Source organism: Equus przewalskii, chromosome 24, assembly GCF_037783145.1.
Source record: "Equus przewalskii isolate Varuska chromosome 24, EquPr2, whole genome shotgun sequence".
Lineage (NCBI taxonomy): Eukaryota > Metazoa > Chordata > Mammalia > Perissodactyla > Equidae > Equus > Equus przewalskii.
Genome location: NC_091854.1, coordinates 33,654,124 through 33,677,983, shown reverse-complemented (window position 1 = coordinate 33,677,983; position 23,860 = coordinate 33,654,124). Strand labels below are relative to the sequence as shown.

Sequence of the window (23,860 nt, the reverse complement as noted above, 5' to 3'; positions counted from 1 at the left end):
ACCTGTGCTTTTCTCATCATTCTTCATTGCCTTCCCCTGACAAACAATTAGACAACAGTAACATACAATTTACATAACAACTTGAAAAGAAGAGCTCATTCTTTCTCCCGTGTCCTGCAACGCTCCAGGGTTATAATTATATCATTACCCCACAGCGCAGACCGAGGCGTACTAGGTGTGTAACGATTGGGCTGAATTAGTGTGACTTTAATTATAACATCCCCTGGAAATGGCTTTGCTTACTAAATCCCTAACGTTGGTGTGTGTATACATACTTTGCCAGTTTCTCATAAAAGTAGCGTATACATAGAGAGAAGAAATCCAATAACCTATGGCTGATTATTTAAACTACAAGTATGTTTGTTTTATAGATAAACTGGAGTTTCCTGTCCTCAAGCTTTTTGCTTAGATTAGTTCTGTGCGTCCTTAGGAAGAGGGGTTGCGTGGAGGGTGTTCCCTTAAAGCGTTCTAATGAACAACAAAACCCAAATCTCCCACAGACAAGACAGGATTATCCTCACCAGCAGCCAGCACTACCGAAGCCACGGTTAGGGCCCTGCTCTGAAGAGCCAGCGAATTCCTGCAGACCTGTGCTACACCGCTCCATCTCCAGCCTCTTGAGCAGTGCCTGCCTCCTGTTGCCTCTGCATTTCTGTAAACAAGGGGGAAGGTCAGTGATGGTTGTTGGGGGACACAGTTGATGGCCTTCCCACTGGCCATCGAGCCCTTCCTCTGAGCTGGAGGTCCCCAGCACTGCTCGGGTGTCAGGCAGGAGCCCAGGAAGGGCTGTGACTGTCCCTGCCTTCCTTGCCAGTGGAGGGTGTGGAGGTGGACGTGTGACCTTGTCCTAGCCAATGAGACATAGGGTGAGACGGCTGCAGGGGACGGGAGGCTCCTGGAAATTTCCTCCTCATGTGAGAGGGAGTGCAGGAGCAGAAGCCCTTCTGGCTGCGCCCTCCCTCATGACGAGACACTGCCCCCTAAACACGTGATCCCTGGACGGTCAGGGCCATCTCGGAGCTGTGCACAGTCAGTGTCCACTCACATCAGACTTGCCTAGGGGAGGTCAAAACTCACTCGTGTCTCACCACAACTGGTTCTGGGCTGTGGAACTGGATGAAGGATCAGGAGCTTTGGGGGACCCCAGAATCGGATCCTGACTGGGCCGAACGAAGATCCTTTGCTGACCAGTGAACAGTGAGGCTGGTTCTGACAAATCCTCGACAGCCCAGCGGACTTACTCTGCTCTGTCCAGAGGACCAGTGTTCAGTTCTTTGTCAGCCTCTCCACCATGAACCACTCCGTCTCATTCAGCACTTACAAACCCCTGACTTCTCCCCCTCGAGGAACTTCTCAGTGAATTTCTTCATGGATACACGTCTCCTTGACTACTGATTTAGTAAACTCGTATTTAAAAAATAGTAACCTGGTGTCTTTGTTCTACTTGCTCACATGACAACAAGGAAGCACAGAGCTGGCTCTCCAGCTCCCCCATCATGATGTTGCTGAGCCAACCCTGGAGCCACCACTGCCAGGCTTCTCGCTAAGTGAACCTTAAATATCCTATTTTGTGCCAGCGATCAACAGCCTGTAGCTTGCGGGCCGATTAATAAAGCTTTATTGGAATACAACCACGCTCACTGTTCATGTATTGTCTATGGCTGTTTCATGCTACACCTGCAGAGCTGAGCAATTGCAACAGGGGCAGCCTGGCCCGCAAAGCCTAAAATGGTCACTATTTGGCCCTTGACAGGAAAAGTTTGCTGACCTAAGTTTTAAGCACTGTTAGTTGGATTTTCTGTTACAGCGTATTGAAAGCACGTCGAAATGATACAGCTACGTTTCAGCTACCTCTTCCACTTCCTGGATTCTCCCAGTACACTCCCAGTAAGATCATGGGCATCCCCCCATATACCACCTGGTGGATCACAGACTGAATCCAATACCTACTTAATCTAAACCTTGTACAACTGACCTTGCTGCGGTCCAGTCATTCCAGCCTTCTTCAGGTCTGTGGCTGAGCCTGGCTCTGTCTCAATAGGAATAGCACACATGTAGTCTGGAACATTCTTATACCTCTTCCCTTCCCCTTGGCTAGCTTCTGTTCATCTTTTATAGCTTAGCTCAAACACCAATCCCTCAAGAAAAGATCCTCTGACCCACCCTATAGCTCATGTCCTGATTTTATGGTCTCATGGGACCCTAAATTTCTCTATCATAGCACTTATCAAAATTATGATATGGCATGAGTTATTAGTTTTTATTAGTAATTAGTTTTTATTCCTCCCTCTTATCTTTAGAAGAAAAGCTCCCTAAGTGTAGGGCTGTCTGTCTTCCTTAAGTTCTTTATCCTTGGTGCCTAGAACAGGACGTCATGGAACACACACAATTGGTGTGTAATAAATGAATGAGGAATAAGAGATTGGAACAACAGTACCCACCATACTTTGAAAATTGTGAAATCCCATGTCCTTTCCTGGGCTACGTTCATTTTTCAGAAATAATAGAAGCCACTCAATTGTGTTAGGCTGGAGTGTCTTATACGAGTCTGAAGTGTCCTGAAAAGTATGTCAAGAGCTGGCACCTCGGCCACACAACCCAGCCAGCACGCTCCTCATTTTTGTAAGATGACACATTGGTCACCTAATCCGTTCACGGGGGTTCCGCATTTATGGATATCAACCTCTGCTCACACACAGAGGTGGTTCTGCCCCGCTACTATGTGCCCTAACAGGCACCCTATGCTTTCTCATCTGGAAAATGAGGACATGGCACGTGGATTAGGGACTTCTCCCACTGTCAAGAGGCTACGAAGCTTCTGCCTAAGCTTGGACACCATCACAGAAATAAGGAAGAAAAGGGGAAATGACTTGAGAAGGAAGATGCAGTCCTGATGGTCCTACTAATGGAATCCACAGAACGTTCACCTGGATAGTAGTAAACCTACAGATGGAATTACCTTTCTTTCTTTCTTTTAGACACTGTTTCTTTTCCATCCACTTTACTTCCGTTTTCTGTTCAAGAGCCTGGGGAAGAGCAGCTTAAGACCCCTCAGTATTGTTCCCGCCCATTCGTGGCCCGCACAGAAAGGGCTGCAGACCAGTGTCTGGTGGCAGCTGGGGGCTCCAGTCTTCCGCAGGGAACAGCTGAACAGGCGCAGAGGGCACCTACACCTCCAGACCAGTCTGTGACCTCAGGTTGAGGACAGTAAATTCGGGAGCTGGAGCAGGCCCCTCACCCTGAAATCCTCCTTGGTCACAGCCTTGTCCGCAGGGGCTGCTCTTCCTTTTCCATCTCCTCAGGATCTCTGCAGAAGTAGGGATCAGGCATGACCCCGCTCGGTGCTCACAGGGGATGGTGCCACGTGTGTGCAGAGCTTCCCAGGCCAGCACCCACCATGTTAGACCCGCTGAGTGACCCCCCTCGGCACTCACAAGGGATGCTCCCAGGCATGCGCAGAGCTTCCCGGGCCAGCGCCCACCATGTTAGACCCGCTGAGTGACCCCCCTCGGCGCTCACAAGGGATGCTCCCACACGAGCGCAGAGCTTCCCGGGCCACCGCCCACCATGTTAGACCCGCTGAGTGACCCCCGTCGGTGCTTACAAGGGATGCTCCCACACGAGCGCAGAGCTTCCCAGGCCACTGCCCACCATGTTAGACCTGCTGAGTGAGCTCCCTCGGTGTTACACGCAGTGGCAATGTCCACATGGCACGAAGGAGGGTCACACAGAGTGGTGGTGGGCAGGTCAACATAGGACACCTATGTGAGAGGCTGCTGGCCAGCCCTGGGGTCAGTAACCAGCAGCCAGTGTGGCTCCTGGAAGGTTGCCTGGACCTGACTAGTGAAGGTTCTGGGAGTGAAGTGGCCAGCAAGAGGAGTGGCTCCAGTGGCAGCAGCAAGCTTCAGGACAGCCCTCTGGCCAGTATTCCTGGAGGATAGGACGCTGACATCAGCTGAGTTTTCAATGGTGACAATGGCTCAAGCCACCAGGAGAAGGTTCTCGCAGGTCCTCTTGAGACTGATGATGTAGATGGCATCACTTCTTTTGTGGATGTGCTGTTGCATTTGGAAGTCAAGGTTGGTGCCACCCAAGTGGACTCCTGCTGCAAGGAATTTGAGGACGTCCTCCCCCTTCATCTGTAGGACATCCAGGAGCCCAGACATTGTGAAAGCTTCCCTTTAAGTTACGATGAGAACCCAGAACACTGCCATATGGACTCGTCTCTGAGTAAGCGCAGAAAGGGTACATCATCTTTCATGGGCCAGTCTAACGATTTCTCCCCTCCATCATAAGGAATGGGATCTTGAGAGCAAAATGGATCCACAAGGAAAATGTCACTTTCAGTTATAGTGGCAAGTTCCACTGCGTCTAAAGCAAAGCTTCAATCTCACTGCCAATTTCAACCTTCTGCTCCCCCAGCATCGCCCACTTTGCAACCCTCAACATAGACCTGAGTCACGGTCAGGAACCTTTAGTGGAGAGTGGGCGCTGCGTGTCTGGGTCGGCTCTCCAAAATTGGGGTGGAAAGGAGGAGGAAGAAGAGAGCGACGTCCTTCCTTAGCTGCTGTGGCTGCTGTCTTAGGTGTCCCTGGGCTAACACGGCCTGTCTCCCCGGAAGCTTCCACACCTGAGTCTTTCGTGAGTTGGATGTGTGAGTTACCTGGAGGCACCTGGAGGCCCACATACTGTGTGGCCCTCTGACATCAGTGTGAGTGACACCCACTCCAGCTGATGTCTTGCCATCCTCCGCTCCCAACGTCTGCAGTTACCCTACAACCGTTCTCACTGGGTGACCTTCAAGGAGCTTTAAATCCAGTACCTTCCAAAATATCCCCTTGGCCCTGGAGAACTCAGGCCCCACTTGCTCGCTGAGTGGTGGAGCGAGACCGCTCCTCTGCTGCACTTTCTCTTTGCCCGGCTGTTGCAAACTGCTCCTCTGGCCTCCCACCCTCAGGTGCTCCGATGGGAAGTGAGCACTACTCCTTGAGTTCACATGGGCCCCCAACCTCTAGGGAAGGGAGCACGTGTCAAGCTGCCAAGAACCTTCTCAGTTTACTCTGCTGGGGAGGCAGCACCCCCATGGACCTGGGAGTGTCTGGAACCCAGCGGCGTCCAGCAAGCAATGAGAAGCCAGGCTCCCCTCTTGTAGGCAGCCCCAATCTCTTGGAATTGTTCTCTTAGAGCTTCTCTCATTTGGCCTGAGAGGTGGCTAACTCGTGGGGAACAGAGGAGAGAGGGCACAAGAGTCCCTATTCAACCAACAACTCATTGGTACGAAGTCCCTGTTTAAGTAAACGGAGTCTGAGAGTCCTACCTTTTCTGACGTGGGTTGACTGGGGTGGTGGGTGTTGCAAGACTATCTTGGCCTGCCTTTCAACAGCCTCTGCAGGGGGATACCTGGCATCTGCGAAGGTGAGGGTTCTTTTAACCTTGCAGCTGTGGTCTGGAGTCCGAAACAAGAAGAGTCTCATTTATCATCCTGCTAAATAAACTTAAATATGTGTACCTATAATATTTTACCAAATGGGATTGTATTGTTTGACAACCTGCTTTTTCTTCCTTAACGTAAAGTGGCCCATTGCACTAAATGTGCTTTGAAATGTTACTTGAATACTTGTGAGAGGGAGACAAAGACGCTCTCCAGCATCAGTGACATGTGGGCTGCATCCAAAAGGCTGAGTCACAGCCCTCCAGGGAGAGAAAAAGGGAGACCTTGTACTGAAAGATGTGGAAGCAAGAAAGAACATTCACTGTTGTGGGAAGCGGAAGGAGGGGAGGAGACATCTGTCCATCCTGTGAAATTCAAGGGTGAGTACTTCTTATTACTATTGCTATGATTATTAGTTTTATTTTCAAAAGAGGAAACTGAGATTTTGCCAGATTAAGAGATTTCTCTACAAGCTACTAGCCATGAAAGGGAAAATCCAGAATTCAAGTTGAGATTTCTGGAACCAAAGAGGAAACTGAACGTAAGAGGGAAGGAAGAAATCAAGGAAACTGAAGTCCCCCTGTGGGAGAGGGGGCCCCGGACTGCGAGAGCCGGAAGTGGAGGAAAGCCCGCTGGGCGGCTCCCGCTCCCTCGCTTTTGTTCTCGGAGAGGCCCAGGATGTTGACCGCCAACTTCCCTCATCTGATGAGTGAAGTGTAATAAATGTGTGCTTTTCTGTTTTGTGCAAATGTGAGGTCATTTCCAAAATTAGCCTGTCCAACTGCTGAAATCCCCGAGTTCCCAAACTCTCAGCAGGAAACAGGCCGTGGACGTCCAGATGTTTCTCCTCACAGTGTTCGTCAGGTTAGTGTTTACGTCTATCTTTTTCTTGTCAAATCATGACTTTCTGAAATGCTTTATTACGGTGACCGATCATATGCACAAAAGTACTCAGAAGGGGAACTGAGGGAAGCTAGGGTACAGGGCGACACGTGGCTGCCTGGCCAGTGATCCAGCTCAGACAACCCTTCCTGGGATCCCCACTTGCGGCAAATGCTGGGAGCCTAGACATTCACTGCGTCCGTGACTCTGTTGAGACTGGTCCTTTTCTGTAGGAAGAGAACCAGCATGAGCAACCACCTGGATGACCCCGCTCTTCAGAGGTTAGGGAGGAAAGGGACCTGCCTGCAGGTCTGCAGTCTTCCAAGGGGCACGAACCCCAGCGGAAGGGAGCTGACCGCCGGGTGAGAAGGGGCTCTCTCCTGAGCATCATTGGTTATCTCTGACCTTGGGCTGGGACCTGGCCTCACACTTCAGATAATCCTCACAATAGGCCCACAAAGGTTCTGTTCTCACGCTCTGTTTGTAGATGAGGAAACGGAAACCCAAGAGCAGTTAAACCACCTCAAGTTTACTCACCTAGTAAGCGGCTGAGCCGGGAGCGCAGCCTGGATCTACTTCAGTCCAAAGAGAGCCTGCCTTTGACTAACCACTACGTCTGAGCGTAATGCTACATAATTCTGTCCTTAAAAAAAAGGCGTGGGCCCACGTGTTCTGACTCTCCAAAGGGGAGATGGGATTTTGCCTCAGTTTCTCACCACAGCAGGACTGTCTGCTTCTCTCTCTGGTAACTGTTTGTGGGTCACTCTCTGCCTGCATCTACGCTGCTTTGCTCAGGTAACCGGGCCACTTTTGATCACTTTTCTTGCCTTCCTTTTCGGCTCCATTGTTTCATTCTTTGTTTGAACCCCAAAGAAAGATATAAAAGGGACACAGCACATACCTGGCAGGTCACGGTGATTAGCAATGGAAAAAACACCCACACTGGATCCTGGAAGCCTTTCTCCTGCCAGGAGTCTGGTGACCAAAGAGATAACATATCGAACTTTCGACTGATACCACACTTGATTAATTAGTCTTTCTTCCTCCTCTTTAGTTATAATTTTAGCAGTAACTCCATGCTGTTTGTCGCACTTTTAAAGGGAGGGAAGGAAGAGAAAAATGAAGATAAACATGCACAACTTTATTTGGACCTGCTATGTCTCATTAGTAATTTTATGGTTTTGGTGTAGAGTAATACTTAGCACAGAAAGGGCATTTTCTCTTTCTATTTTTCTAACTCGGTATTTACAGTCATGTGCTGTGTAATGACATTTCGGTCAACAACGGACCACCTATACGACAGGGGTCCCGTGAGGTTAGTACCATACAGCCTAGGTGCATAGTGGGCTGTACCATCTTGGTTTGCGTAAGTGCACTCTGTGATGTTTGCACAACGACAAAATCGCCTGACGACGTCTTTCTCGGAATGTGTCCGCAGCATTGTGATGCACGACTGTAAATTGGTGTGTCCTCTTTGGCCTGGCTAGAGACATGTGCCCATGCAGCATGCACTTACTGTGTATAAGAATGGGCATAAACAAAAGGCAGACATCTGCTCACCAGACCTGCCCCTCTGTCATCTTCTTAAGCTCCAGGGGCAGCGTCTCAAGTTCATCTCCAGTCTGACTTTGCAGGAACGCTGGGCTCTGTGGCGTTGTTGTCTCTCACCTTTCCTGGGAGTTTATGGGGGCTTTGAAGTTCCTCTGAACAAACAGGGTCTCTGTGTTCACTTGTTGCTGAGCCAAGCCTGGGGCCCTGCTCCATCAGCGCCTTATGGAGTGCTCAGTAATTTCGGCTCCCACCTTCTGGTCCTGCTCGCTTTGCAAACATCTGGAGAGAATTAGCTCCCAGGCCTCTGTAACAGGCCCATTTTGTGGTTCTAGGGAGAGTTGTGTGCTGGGGGTGTCGCTGCCCTTAATGAGCTTTCTTTATGGTTTTTCACTGTAAAAGGTGCCCTCGTTAATATTAATAGACAGAGAGAAAGCAAAGCCATCCACCCCTATTCTGCTCCTACCTTCTGGACGGCGAGTGAGACCTTCATGCTGAAAAGGAAAGAGTAAATATCATGAAAATGGGAACGAAGTACAAGATGAAAGAACACATAACAATGGTAATAACAATAATGTCCAGGAACCTGAAATGAGTTTAGTCTATAACTGTGCGATTCATACGATAACTGCTGGCTACATGTGGCTATCGAATGCTGGAAATGTAGCTAGTACGTATTAAGATTTGCTGTTAGTGTAAAACACACACTAGATTTGGAGGACAGTACAAAAATATAAAATAATTTTTATATAGATTATATGCTGAAATAATAACTCGGAGATATAAGGTTAAAGTTAATTTTACCGGTTTCTTTTTACCCTTTTGATGTGGTTATTAGAAATCTGTAAATTATGTCAGTGGGTCACCTTTGTGGTTTGCATCACGTTTCTGCGGGAGCAGTGCAGAAGCGAGCAGACAAATTTCATAACAGGATGCGACAGGACTTACAGGAGTCCCGTGACTGGGAACCCATGTGACATCGAAGCGAACAGGAGAGGCATCAAAGGAAGTATTAAGAAAACGTCATCCTGAGTCTCAACAAACAGGAAAAGGAGGCTATCAGAAACTGCTGACGGGGAAGTCTTTTCTCGGGACAAAATTCTAGAATCAATTATTAAATACAACATTTATAAGCAAATTAGGAAACAAGTAGATGATTACAAGAAACTGCCTGAGTTCACTAGAAACAAAGCATACCACATTAAATTCACTACCATTTTTGATTAAGTGACAAGACTGACAAATCCAGGGAATTATGTAAACATGCCTGAATTCAGCAAACTACTGGACAAAACTTCTCATGGCATCCTTATAGCCAGATTTTAGAAAGTTGTATTGGACAATAGTAAGTAGGTAAAAACAACAACTGGCTGAATATCTGTGTTCACTCTTGAAAATCTATTTTAGGGAGGCCTACAGGAGAGGTCAAAAAACTGAAAAATTAAATTAATATGGATGTCAAAATTAATACTCAGAAAATAATGGATTGATAATGAGAATGTGACATATAACCACCATAAATATAAAGCACTGAGTTCCTAAAATGGGTTGTGTAGGTACAGCACCAAGGTGGCCCAACCTGAAAATAATGCCCAGGAAAAGAATTAATTTTTTAAAAGCAAAACCCAAACTCTCTGTGTAATATGCTTGCGGAAAATATCATAGGAAGTAGTAGTCTCACTTTATTGTACTGAACTGGCCAAATTTAGAATATTTGGTTCAGTTCTTGGATAACCACAATGGTGAAGGGATCTTAAGAGTTGGGAAAGAAGGCTGTGCAGCCTGAGAAAGAAGGGCTCTGAGAGTGGCAGGAAGCTGTGACATAAAGTTGTCACTACACAGAATGTGGTTATTCTGCTCTGCTACAAAAAAGGCAGATCCAGAAGCAACTGCAGGTAGTAACAGGAAAGGTTGGAACAAGCCACTGTGAAGAAGAATTTTCAAATAATCTTGGAGCTCTCCCTTGGAAAAACTGCGTGGAAAACAATAAATGAGCTCCTCCCCTCCAGAGTGTTTGGTGGAGGCCAGAAGGACATCATCAGGATGTGAGAGAGGGTGCTTCTACAGTGGGGGAGGTTAAAGCAAGTGAGATCTTTACATTTCCAATTCTAAGGCTGGAAATCCTGTTGTCAGAATAGGGAGTCTTAAGATTCTCTACAGTCTTCTGCTTTGGTGAAATCAAGCTGCATGTCATCTGGAAGCTTTGTGCAAATGATTAGGCGCCAAAATTAGACTATAGGAAACCTAGCCCGCAGCCGTCTCCCTGCCTGTCTGCAGGTGTGGGAGGGAGTGAAGGCCTGATGTGTAGTGTTTGCCAATTTCTGTGGTGTAAACTCTCCCACCAGAGCAAAGTTTAAGCAGCCCACAGCTTAACAACTGGCTCACAAATTTCCTGGAAATTTAACACTGTTCTCACAAGCCAGTGTGAGCTGGCTTCAGTACACCACTGCTAACACATCACTTAGCAGTCAGAATGTGGTGTCCACAAGACAGAACCTATAAATCAATCAAATTTTGGTGTTTTTGAAAAAAAATATTTGCTGTGGGTCAGACACTCTGAAAGGCGCTAACATGTGACATAGTCTTTTTCCTCAAAGACCTTAAGGCCAACTTATGGGGAAGGGGAAAGGTTGGGGGAACAAAGATTAACGCACACAGGAAAAATAGAAAGTATTTTAGGACACATAACAGTGCTGACCATATAGGTCTGTGCTAGCGGGGCTTGGAAAGCAGTGAAGGGACAAGAGCTGATGATCGTTGAGTGTGGAAATATTCCATGCGCTGTGTGAGCCACCACTTCTGATATCTCTGGAAACATAACCATAACCCTGTCGGGGAGCCCTTGTGCCATTGTATGGGTGAGGAACCAGAGCTCAAAAATACCCAGACGTGTACCCCAGGCTGCACCACTGGCAGTAGCACCAGTCCATCTGAATCCACACCTCAGACACGTTCCACCACCCGTTCCCCCCTCTGCATTGTCAGGGACGGACGAGGTAAGACTGAAGCTTACCTTCAGTAGGTAGGAAGGAGAGTAATTAAATGCCTCCTTCAAACTAGAGGTCTATGGGGCCTGCCCCGTGGCTGAGTGGTAAGTTCACATGGTCCAATTCGGCAGCCCAGGGTTTCACCGGTTCGGATCCTGGGCGCAGACATGGCACCGCTCGTCAGGCCACGCTGAGGCCACGTCCCACATAGCACAACTAGAAGGGCCCACAACTAAAAATACACAACTATGTACTGGGGGGCTTTACGGGGAAGAAGAAAGAAAAGTACAAAACAAACCCTAGAGGTCTACAAAGCAGGAGGTTAGTCCCACCTGATTGTAGCTGACAGGTCAGCTTCTCTGTAGACAGTGTCGCTCGGAGCCATGGCCGGCGCTCTGACTCTGACAGCAAGGCCAAGCAGACTGCCACCGGCCTTGCCCCAAGCCCAGCCCACCCACACTAAAACGCTTCTCCCTGCCACTCTGTCACACTGACCTGGATGTAGGTTTGAGTTTTTGTTCAGAATTCCAGCTGTGTGAGTCAAGGAAATAAATAGATGGCTGAACCTCAGTTTCTTCCACCATAAAATGAGAAATCAGGCTATGTGTCTCACACCTTGTTGAGATTCAATGTGCTAATTTTAAACAACACCTAGCACAATGCCACACAGAGTAAGCACTCGACACGCTAGGTTCCCTTCCCTCCGTGGAGGGGCGTGGTGTCTCCCGGGCTGGGTTGCCATGTGGATCTTTGTGTCCCCAGCAACTAACCTGGTGCCTGGAAAGAGAACAGGAAACCTTGTTTAGTCACAGTGCTGATTCATACTCTGGGCACAGAAATGCCTTTTACATTAAATACAGACAGTATCTGTGCACAGGTAAAAATCCATTCCAGTGTCAAGAAGTCGGTGTACACTTTTCTCCGGGCTGGTCGGTCTGGGCACACGAGGGCATCCTGACGGTTGCTCACCTCCATCTGACAGCTGCCTCTGTCTGTTATTTACTTCAATTCGGTGTCATCTTTTTGCCGTGACCTTTCAGTTCTGGTGAGCTGTTTGTCCCATTACACTAACAAGTGACAATGCTGGGGTTGTCACGAAGGGTCCAAGGGCTGGATGGTAGAGTTCAGGTATTATGGCAGCTCCAGGCAGGTTCAGTCAAGGAACCAAGTGGTGAAGGTCATGGGGCTGTGGGGAGGCCCTCTAGTTTTTACGAAGGGCCGTGTGCCCACCCCGGCAGCCTGCGAGGATTGACAGTAATTGCGTGAGTGGGAGCTGGAAGGGACTGCAGCCTGAGGTTGTCAGGGTGATATGAAGAGCAGAAGAGTGGTCCGCAATGTCCAAAGCTCCCTGGGCTGGAGCCGCGGTTCCCAACCGTGCTAATTCCGCTTTCCGCCAGCTCATCACCCCTCCCAGCGTCGCCTACCAGGGTGTGCCGACGGGCGCTCCCCAAGTGTGTGCTGCAGGGACCAACTATGAAGCTCACGATGTATTTTCTGTGGAAGCTGGCTCTGATTTTAGCAGACAGCACGAGCTGTTGTCTGGTTTTTATTAAATTCCATAAGTAAGAGAGTAACTCATACTCCAGAATGTTACAGACTCACTATTTACATAATGAGACTCTGATTGAAAACTGTTTTGTCCTTTTCTGCTTTTCTCTATTTTGCAAATTTTCTTTAATGAGCATGGAGTACTTTTATATTAAAAAAATAAACATTTTTTGAAAGAGTACGAGTTTCACGTCAGAAACAGAAGTGCGAGCAGGGAACTTGTCTTGCCGGAGGCTTTGAAACCATAATCCGCCAGCTCTGATGCTCAGAAAGTCGTCTTATGGGACGTTTTTCTCCACTTCCGTGAATTTGGGTGAGCTTTGTTCTTAGCCTGCCAGTTGAAGGATGGGAAATGCATGTGTGATCAGCGGGATGAGTAACTGACTGAATTCCCTCGTACCTACTGCAGTTTGGATTCTGGGTTAAGCACTTGGAAAATGATGACTTTTCAAAAGCTGGGCTTTCTCATCATGGAAGGACAAAAGAGATGACAGCTCTGTGTCCGACAGTTTATTGAGCATCAGCTGTGTGCCAGGCACTGTCCTGGGCACTGAAGACACAGAGCTCATTTGTGTCTTCACTCTAGTTAGGAAGGTAGATATGAAAACAGCATTGTAGCAACCGAGGGTGATTCAGGGATGAGAGGCTGTAGGTGAGTGGTCAGGGCAGGTTTCACAGAGGCCAGGACATTTCAACAGTCTTCACTTTAGCATAGGATTTGCTGAGCAGCCCAGGCGTGTTTGGGTGGGAAGAGAGTGGTAGAGGCAAGGAGAATCTGGCAGAAGGAAAAGATGGCAGCATGGTCAGACCTGGGGTCTACCTCATTCAAAGTCTTCAAAGACATCACCATTCTTGTCCCAAATAAGAAGCTGGGCTAGTGGGCCACTCTGAGCCCCAATTCCACCCGACACCTATTTGCCCCACGCGGACCCAGCGTAAGTATGGTGGATGATTCAAGAAAATGACATCAACACACAAAATCACTTCATGATCAGAGAGTTGTCCTACTGTGATGCTTCCTGTCCTTTTGGTGACATTGCAGAGCAGGGGCCGGCCCCGTGGCCGAGTGGTTAAGTTTGTGCGCTCTGCTTTGGCGGCCCAGGGTTTCCCTGGTTTGGATCCCGGGCGTGGACACGGCACCGCTCATCAGGCCATGCTGAGGTGGCGTCCCACATAGCAGAACCAGAAGCACTCACAACTAGAATATACAACTATGTACTGGGGCTTTGGGGAGAAGAAGAAGGGAAAAAAAAAAAAAACAAGATTGGCAACAGTTATTAGCTCACAATCCTTAAAAAAAAAAAGAGATATTGTACAGTTTAAACTGCGAGGCCTCCCATTCCAGAATGAGAAATTGCGTATTAGGATTGGCGTAATAAGTACTTAGGTTTGTATAACCTCCTGGAACTCCCAGGATGGCTTTTCCTGAGAGAAATTATAATCTGGACATTGTCCTAACACCTAGACAGGCGGGAAAAGGAAGAGATGGTGCCACCAATGGGGGTTGCTTACACCGTGGGCGGCCTTCCAGTCCAAGAAATAAAAATAACTGTAATGCAATTTAATCTTTACTGAGCTCTCTTGAAGGATATCAGAGGGAATCCCAAATGCACAGCAAAACCTCCTCCATTGCCTCTGCCCGTCTCTCTGGCCGTGTACATCACACATTTGTGGTTGTCCTCCTGATTCCCTCCTCCTCCCTATATTCCTCCAGACTCTCCTAACCCCACTACAGGAGCACCTCTTTGTACCCCGGCCCGCTCCCCTTTCTGAATCTATTCCTCCTGTGGCTGGTAGCTCTCTCTCCCTTTCTAAGTAAATCCATTTCGCCTCTCCAGCCCACTACTCCAGTCAACACCACGGTATTTTTATATTCATGGCAGAAGTTTCAGAGGCAGAATGGGGGATGCTTTGCAGACGCTAGAATACCCAGGACGGTGACTCCTTTTCCTCGACAAGGACTTATTCCACCTGACCAGCAGGCATGTTTAGGCCCTGCTGGCAACGTTTCTTTCTGGCAGCTCCCATACTTTAGGCCTTGCTCACCCTAGAGACATAAGATTTCCGCTATCAGAGAAGCTCGATGTAAAATCATCTTCATAAGCCTATTTTCCCTTAACTTACTTAAGTCTTTCATAGCCAATTTGAGTCTCGATTCCTGTACTTGTCCAAGAGGGTTAACCACAAGAACACTACTCCTCGAGAGCCTGTCTCCCCCCAGCCCCGAGGGCAGGGCCGTCCACCAGCACTGTCCTGGAAATGGAACGCACCCATTTCCTGTTGTATTTCGTATGTGTTGACATGAATTGAATCTGGGCATAAATTTCTCAAAGGGTCTTTCAGTCCTTTGAACCAAGTATGAACCAAGTGTCACTGAAGTCATGAAACTTGGAGCACACGACTGCCCTTCACCCTGCCAAGGCCACTGTACGAATGGGTGACTGGGCCACCTTCCCCTCACAGATTTCCTCCAGTGTCTATGCTGCGAGCCAGGGGTCTTCAAGAACAGAGAAAGCCACTTGTTTTTCCTTTCCTTTGAGGGAAGTGATGAGATGACAGCTCTGAGCCCATTCTGGTACTTGAAGAGTTAATCTGCTGCCCCCCCAGCGGCTCTCTGGGACCCCCAGCTCCCAAAAGGGGAATGAGTGAGAGAGGGTGACGTGAAGGGTGGGTGCCTTGTGATGGGGCATGGTTCCCAGTGGCTTTGTCCTTGCGCCCAGAGTGCTAGGTAGATGGAAGGGCTGGCTTTTTGACAGCGTCTTCTCTCCCGCCCCCCACCACAACTGGGCTTGTTTCCTCCGGACCTGAGGCAAAGCAGTGGTAGAAGCAGGATTTCTTGCAAGTTTTCCGCCGTGGGGTGCCGCAGCAGCTGTGACCCCGGCTTGATTTTGATGTGGACTTCAAGGGCGCCGTCCCCAGCAGGGGGAACATTCTTACCTCAGGAGCCTATTCACATTGGTAGCCTTGGCAGGGAAAGTTCCAGAAGCTTTGATTACACAAATACCTCTGCTAGGTACAGGCCCCTCTTGGCAACCTGGAGAGAGGGAATGTGCATGTGGGCTGATTAAACCAAACGACCCGTTTCCTCTGCTGGGCTGGGGGCTGGGGCCTTCAGCTTGGAAATGAGTTTTCCCTTGGCTGTGTTGCCTGGAAACTTGGAGGGTTTAATTAAGAGTGGGGAGGATTTTGGCTTCTGCAGCTGCCTCTACTCTCCCCCAGGGTTGCTGAGTGTCTGTGTGTGTGTGTGCGCACGCACGCTCACGTGGGCATGTGTGTGTCCCCTGCAGTGCAGGCCAAACCTGTCTGGAGAAGTGAACTCTGTACCACAACAGATGTGACTCTTTTTATTTCAACTGATTTCACTTAATAACTTTTCACCCCGTGAGCCACAGAGGCTGCGTGTGGGTTGTGCATCGCATACTGGTGCCTGGACAATGGGGGTGGAGGGGGCAGCATCACCTTATTCCTGCATCCACTGAGGGCCAGTCTTCAGAAAGCTTTCTATATGTTCCTGAGTGAGTCCCAGAAGGACCACGCTGGGCCGATGGACAGGGCCCACCTGCCCAATACAGTCGTCTTACTTGTTTAGGGAAAAAGAACAAATAAATTAAAATACAGTATTTTTAATCCTTTTTTAGCTTCAATATCCTGTATTAACCTCAACATTACCAGTTAGTTCTTCTCCCATCTGGAGATTTTGAAGAATTGAGGACGAATTTTCTTTTCCACTTTTCTTCAGTATGTTTGTATTTATTTATTTTTCAACTGCAAACATAACACGTACACATGTTCCAGTTATAAAAGGATTCAAGACAGAAGTGTAACCTCTCTTGCCTCAAGGCAGGTCTCCCAGCTGGGGTCAAGGTCGTGTTGGTCAAGGTCGATCTAGGCACATTCTCATCCCCCTCCTCTTCTTCCTCCCCTCACTTCTTTTCTCCCTTCCTTTCCTCCTCCCTCCAGAGGCAGATTCAGAGACGTAGTCCCTTCCTTCACAGGGCGCGTGGAAATGAGCGGTCCCATGGGTGTGTGTTAGTTCCTAGGGCCACCACAACAGGAACCACAGCCTGGGGACCCACGACAGACACATGTCGTCTCACAGTCTGGAGGCTCTGAGTGCAAGACCAAGGTGTGGGCAGTGCTGGTTCCTCCCGAGGCTGTGAGGGAAGCTGTCCCAGGCCTCTCCCGCAGCTCCTGGCAGTTTGCTGGCATCTCTGCTGTTCCTCAGCTTGTAGCTGCAGCCCCGTGACCTCCACCCTCATCTCCGCCTGGCCTTCCCTGCGCGTGTCTGTCTCTGTGTCCATATTTCCTGTTTGTATAAAGACACAAGTCTTATTGGGTTAGGGCCCACCCTAATGGCCTTCCTTTAACCTGGTTACCTCTATAAAGACCCTGTCTCCAAAAAGGTCTGATTCTGAAGGTTAGGTCTTCAGCATCATTTAGGGGATACAGTTCAACCCACAACACCAGGCAAAGTGACAGCTATGTGTACTTGGTACTGTGGTAGTACCCAGGAGGGACTAAAAAAAAAAAAAAAAGCCAGTAATGGGGTATATTAACGTAACTACTTTCTTCTTTTCCTTTTTGAATTTAATATTCATTTTCATTAGCTTTATACATACACATTTCTGAAAGAGTCAGTGGTTTTACAAGGCTTGTTATGGAACATAGGCATCAACAAGCCGTGCAGTGCTCTCAGCTCCGTTGCACGCTCTCAGAGGCAGCCCCCTCCAACGCTTCTGATTCTGTTAATACTTGACTGCACATTTCCCAATGACAGATGTATGTCATGTATGTTGTCACATGATCTTTCGATTATAGATATTATCTATTGGCTTCCCGACACAGAAGATGGGGACTTAGCTCTCTACAGGTCCCCTGCACCCCTGCTGCACGCACACACACACACACTCACACACGCGCACGTGCGCGCGCGCGCGCGCGCGCGCACACACACACACACACACACACCCTAGCATGCCATCTGCCGAAGATGGTGACGTTGCGCTCTGGTTAGATCAACACCCAATGTTCTCGTCACCACGACTGTGGAGATGCTGTAGATGGCTAAGTTGTGTGCGATGCCAAGAGCACTTCTCCTTCCCATGCAGTCTTTCCACCTGGAGTGAATAATTGGCTTGTTTTTTCACTTGCTTGGTTTTTAATGAACTTATCACTAATCAAATCCAAATTCTGCCTAGCTGTGTAAAAGTCTCTCAAAACATTCAAACACATGAGTAACTGTTGAGTTCGTCTTCTTGAGACCTTGCCCAGAACCCCCGGACCGGCTCCAGCCTGGCACCGAGGGTCATGTGACCAGCCTGTTTCCCCGGGAACCGTCAGTGTAGGCCTTTCCTCTGAGACTGGTCAGATGCCCGGAGAAGACTCCTCAGGCCCCCGCTCAGAGGATGTGTGGGGCTGCTGTGTTCTGGGAGCTGAGCACAGGAAGAGAGCAGGAGCCCACACACCCGGTCAGCCCATCAGTATTCCTTGGACCCCTCTGTCTCCAGTACAGCCCCCTCCCACACCTCCACCCTCCCGACATGTCCAGTTCAGGAATGCCCTGTTTACTGTCTCTGGAAAATAAATCTCTCCTGTCACGTACTGCAGTGAACAGGAGTCAAGTGGCCACACAGCATGGGGGTGGGGGGCGGCAGGGACCTCTACCTGCTTCCACAGCCTCTCTGCCCACCCTGCTGTTTCAGCCCCACCTTCGCACTCTCTTCCCGAGGTACCCGGGGCCACCAATTCCTGTGCTTGTTCTTGGCTCTGAATGTGAACCAAGGCTCCTTTGGAGCCCCCGGCAGACAGCACACAGCTTTGTTGCCCGGGTCCCAGGCCATCACCGTCTGTCGCAGCATTTCAGCTTCCCAGGTTCTTCCATCTTCTCCTTCCCTGTTCTCCTTGTTTTTGTGTAGTGCGTTTCAAAAAGAAAGAGAGCAAAATGTTTGCCTCCAATTTGTCAGCTTTAACTCGACAGCCATTCTTGTGCTTTAACCATCATGTGCTGGAGACATTTTCAAACTCCAAAGGAGTGATCCTATTCCTGGGCTTGCAGAAGTTGTGAGTGAGTTTAGGGAGAACAGAAGAACCTCTCCATGCTCTGTGACCTTCAAACACACGCACGTGCCCACACGACTGCGTGCTCATCCAGCCACGCTCTCTGCGTAACCTACAGCCCACCTGGGTTGAACGTTTGGAGTCACCAGCTTCAGATTCTTATTTTGTTCTTTGTGTTATTTTCTTACATTCCCCAATTCTTTCTTTTCCTCTCTCTAGTTTATTCTTGACAGCACAGCCAAAGTGTTCGTTGTAAAAATGCAAATCCTATTATCATATGCCAGTGCCCTTCTTCAAAGCCTTCAATATCTTCCCTTTGCCCTTAGAACAAAGCCCCGCTCTCCTCTCCTCTCCTCTTGTCCTACAAGCCCCCTACAGTCTGGGCCTGCCCACCTGTCTGCTCTCACGTTAGTCTCCCCTCCCTGGCTAAGACTTGGCTTCCTTGGCAGTTTCTCAGTTCCATTTCCTCTGCCTGGAAAGCTTTCCACCTCAGCCCCCCAAAGGCTCTTCCAAGAGAGACATTCCCTGGCCCCCCGTCCCTCCCCCATGCACTAGGTTAATCCTACATCACATTCTCCCACGACACCCTGTACTTGTACTTGATGACCCTCTAGCTGCATGTTCCGGCTGAACTGGAAGCACCGTGAGCATGGGATCTTTTTCTGTCTTGTCGACATCATAACCCTGGGACCCAGCACCAGGCCTGGCACGTAGGAGGCAATCAACAGACATTTATTGAATTAATTGCACTTTTCACCTTAGATTTTTCTAGTCTTGGCTCCCACCCTCACCCCAGCATGCTCTCCATTCTAAATCTACTGTTCTAATCGGGGAGAATAGTAGCTAAATATTGGAACTGTTTGGTCTGGGAAGATATTCATAAACCCCTTTCTGGATCGCTAGGCTTGGGGCCTCCGTTTCTCTCTCCCCGTGGAAAACAGTCTAAGGTGTCCTCAGGACGCTGGAGCCAGTGACCAGGGGTCTCAGCTTATTCTGCTGGCCCTGGAAGCAGAAGATCCTCAACCTCACAAAGAGAATGAGGAAGACTTTTTGCTTTTCGTAGGGGATCGGGGACGTTCGTTGTAGCAGTAAAGTTCTCAGGTCATAGGAGTGCTCTCATGAAATAAACCAAGCGGAGGTCCCCGTCACAGAATTACAGCCGCAGTAACACGTGTAAAGGTTGCCCCAGATTTTCTCTCATTGCTTTTCTTACATGAGAGAAAAAAAAAGTAGCCCACCCTATACAATAATTGGAAGTTTGAAACTGAAACTATTTGTTTCCTCGTCTGTAAAAGGAGGAGGTTGAAGTAAGGCCCCAAAGGCTGCTCTGAAACCGCGTGACCTCATCCTGTGACTCTTTGTAAGAGTTGTTCACAAGAACTCCTGGGTTTCTGAAAATACGTTGCTCTTGAGGAAATCAAAATTTTATCACGAGGTTTTAAAAAAATATATAAACACCTTTATGACCTTGGCAAAGAATCAGGTGAAGAATACTGTGGGTTTGCCATCTGCCAACAATGGTACCATTCTGAAGAGTTCCGTAGCCAGCGTTTTAGTTCTCGGCACAGAAACACATGAGGGCTGGGAGGCTGGGATCCTCAGCAGCAGCTTTGGCTCCCTCTGTCTTTGTACAGGGACAAAAAATGACATAATACTTGCCTAAACGCAAAGGATTTTAAGTATCCTAGACTTTTAAATAAATAGATAAACAAATAAAAGAACCATGTGATACTTTGTATTATTATTCAGTAAATATTTACTCCCTTGCACATCCCATTAGGGGCTTTAATGTTGGGTTGGGCCATGCAATTTGCTTTGACCGATGAAATGTTTGTGGACGTGGCACACACCTTAAACATCCTTTCTCACTTTAGCTTCTGTCTTGTGCACCGTGACCTGCCGTGAGATGCCCTGCGTAACTACCGTCCCTTTAACCTGGACTCCAAAATAAAACGTGAGGAGCAAGTATAAACTGTGTCCGCAGACCCTCTCAACTGAACTCAGCCCAATTCAACTGAGTCACAGTTGATCTGCAGACCTTTGATGTGAGAATAAATGCTTGCTCTTTTAAGCCACTGAGTGTTTTTTTTTACTGAGGTCATGTGGCTTATAACATTGTGTAAATTTCAGGTATACATTGTTATATATCAGCTTCTGTATAGACTGCATTGTGCTCACCATCAATAGTCTAGATTTTATCCATCACCATACATATGTGCCCCTTTACCCCTTTCACACACACCCCCACTTCCCTTCTGGAAACCACTAATCTGTTCTATTTATCCATGTGTTTATCTTCCACATATGAGTGAAATCATACGGTATTTGTCTCTCTCTGTCTGACTTATTTCACTAAGCATAAGACCCTCAAGTTCCACCCATGTTGTTGCAAATGACGATTGTCTTTTTATGGCTGAGTAGTGTTCCATTGCATCTATATACCACATCTTCTTTATCCAATCATCAGTCGATGGGCACTTGGGCTGCTTCCACATCTTGGCTGTTATGAACAATGCTGCAATGAACATAGGGATGCATAAATCTCTTTGAATTGTTGATTTCATGTTCTTTGGATAAATACCCAGTAGTAGGATGGGTGGATCATATGGTATTTCCATTTTTAATTTTTTGAGAAATCTCCATACTGTTTTCCTTTGTGGCTGCACCAGTTTTCATTCTCATCAGCAGAGTTATGAGTTTCCTTTTCTCCACATCCTCTCCAATACTTGTTATTTCTTGTGTTATTAATTACAACCATTCTGACGGAGGCGAGGTGATATCCCATTGTAGTTTTGATTTACATTTCTCTAATAGTTAGTGATGTTGAACATCTTTTCATGTGTCTGTTAAGCATCTGTGTATCTTCTTTGGAAAAATGTCTGTTCGTATCCTCCGCCATTTTTTGATTAAGTTGTTTCTTTGTTGTTGAGTTGTATGAGTTCTTCTTATATTTTGGAAGTTAACCCCTTGTCAAATATATGATTTGCAAATATTTTCTCCTAGTTGGTGGGTTGTCTTTTCGTTTTGTTGATGGTTTCCTTTGCTGTGCAGAAGCTTTTTAATCTGATGAAGTCCCATTTGTTTATTTTTCTTTGTTTCCCTTGCCTGAATAGACATGATATTTGAAAAGATACTGCTAACACTGATGTCAAAGAGTGGACCGCCTATATTTCCTTCTAGGAGTTTTATGGTTTCAGGTCTTACATTCATGTCTTTAATCCATTTTGAGTTAATTTTTGTGTATGGTGTAAGATAATGGTCTACTTTCATCCTTTTGCCTGTCGCTGTCCAGTTTTCCCAACACCCTTTATTGAAGAGACTTTCCTTTCTCCATTGTATGTTCTTGGCTCCTTTGTCAAAGATTAGCTGTCTGTAGATGTGTGGTTTTATTTCTGGGCTTTCAATTCTGTTCCATTGATCTCTGTCTGTTTTTCTGCCAGTACCATAATGTTTTGATTACTATAGCTTTGCACTAAAATTTGAATTCAATGAGTGTGATACTTCCAATTTTATTCTTTTTTGTCAGAATTGTTTTGGCTATTCAGGGTCTTTTGTTGTTCTGTAAAAATTTTAGGATTCTTTGCTCTATTTCCATGGAGAATGTTATTGGAATTCTGATTGGGATTGCATTGAATCTGTAAATGGCTTTGGGTAATACAGACATTTTAACTATGTTTATTCTTCCAATCCATGAGTGTGAATATCTTTCCATTTCTTTATGTTTTCTTTGATTTCTTTCAATAATGTCTTATACTTTTCAGTGTATAGGTCTTCCACCTCATTGATTAAATTTATTCACTGGTATTTTATTCTTTTTGTTGCAATTATAAATGGGATTATATTCTTGATTTCTCTTTCTGCTAGTAGATTATTGAAATTAAACTGATTTTTGTAGGTTAATTTTGCATCCTGCAACTTTGCTGTATTTGTTGATTATTTCTAATAGTTTTTGGTGGATTCTTTAGGGTTTTCTATGTATAGAATCATGTAATCTGTAAACAGTGAGAGTTTCACTTCTTCCTCTCCTATTTACATCCCTGTTATTTCTTTTTCTTGCCTAGTTGCTCTGGCTAAAACTTCCAGTACTGTGTTGAATAAGAGTGGTGAGAGTGGTCAACCTTGTCTTGTTCCTGGCTTTCAGGATGGCTTTCAGTTTTTCCCTGTTGAGTATGATATTGGCTGTGGGTTTGTCATATATGGCCTTTACTATGTTGAGGTACTTTCCTTCCATACCCATTTTATTGAGAGTTTCTATCATAAATAATGTTGGATCTTGCCAAATGCTTTCTCTGCGTCTATTGAGAGGATCATGTGATTTTTTTTTTTTTTTTGAGGAAGATTAGCCCTGAGCTAACATCTACCGCCAATCCTCCTCTTTTTGCTGAGGAAGACTGGCCCTGAGCTAACTTTATATGTGGGACTCCTACCACATCATGGCTTGCCAAGTAGTGCCATGTCCACACCCAGGATCCAAACCGGTGAACCCTGGGCCGCCGAAACGAAATGTGTGCACTTAACCGCCACACCATTGGACCAGCCCAGACTATGTGGTTTTTATTCTTCATTTTGTTAATGTGGCGTATCACATTGACTGATTTGCAGATGTTGAACCATCCCTGGAATAAATCCTACTTGACCATGTTGTATGATCCTTTTAATTTATTGTTGGATTCTATTTGCTAATATTTTGTTGAGGATTTTTGCATCTATGTTCATCAGTGATATTAGCCTGCAATTTTTCTTTTTTATGTTGTCCTTGTCTGGTTTTGGTATCAGAGTGATGTTGGCCTCATAGAATGTGATAGGAAGCATCCCATCCTCTTCAATTTTCTGGAATAGTTTGAGAAGGATAAGAATGAAGTCTTCTTTGAATGTTTGGTAGGATTCACCAGAGAATCTGTCTGTCCTGGGCTTTTCTTTTTTGAGATGTTTTTGATTACTGTTACAATCTCTTTGCTTGTGATTGATCTATTCAGCTTCTTTATTTCTTCTTGATTCAGTTTTGGGAGGTTGTATGATTCTATGAATTTATCCATCTCTTCTAAGATTATTAAGTTTGTTGGCATATAGCTTTCATAGTATTCTCTTATAATCCTTTGAATTTCTGCAGTGTCCATTGTAATTTCTCCTCTTTCATTTCTGATTTTATTTATTTGAGTCTTCTCTCTTTTTTTCTTAGTGAGTCTGGCTAAGGGTTTGTCAATTTTGTTCATCTTCTCAAAGAGCAAACTCTTACTTTCATTGATCCTTTCTATTGTTTTCTTAGTCTCTATTTCATTTATTTCTGCTCTGATTTTTGTTATTTTCTTCCTTCTACTGACTTTGGGCTTTGTTTGTTCTTCGTTTTCTCATTCCTTTAGATATAGTGTAAGCTTGCTTATTTGAGATTTTTCTTGTTTGTTGAGGT

General features: G+C 46.7%; 3 long non-coding RNA genes across 6 annotated transcripts in view; 1 reads left to right on the top strand and 2 right to left on the bottom strand.

The window, feature by feature from the left end:
- Positions 1-5,656: 5,656 nt before the first annotated feature.
- LOC139079118 (uncharacterized) overlaps positions 5,657-23,860 on the top strand; it is a 54,797-nt gene continuing 36,593 nt past the window's right edge. For 3 of the 4 annotated variants that reach the window (XR_011532445.1, XR_011532444.1, XR_011532443.1), the window contains exon 1: positions 5,671-5,811. This is a non-coding gene — a long non-coding RNA (uncharacterized lncRNA). Of the gene's footprint in view, positions 5,812-23,860 lie in introns of all 4 variants that reach the window. The other variant, XR_011532442.1, reaches the window with a different exon arrangement.
- LOC139079120 (uncharacterized) lies at positions 6,332-7,404 on the bottom strand. The gene is made up of 2 exons (XR_011532447.1): positions 7,215-7,404; positions 6,332-6,540 (listed from the first exon to the last, which is right to left on the bottom strand). It is a non-coding gene; the product is annotated as an uncharacterized lncRNA (long non-coding RNA).
- Positions 7,434-11,565, bottom strand: LOC139079119 (uncharacterized). Its single transcript, XR_011532446.1, has 2 exons — positions 11,344-11,565; positions 7,434-8,355 (listed from the first exon to the last, which is right to left on the bottom strand). It is a non-coding gene; the product is annotated as an uncharacterized lncRNA (long non-coding RNA).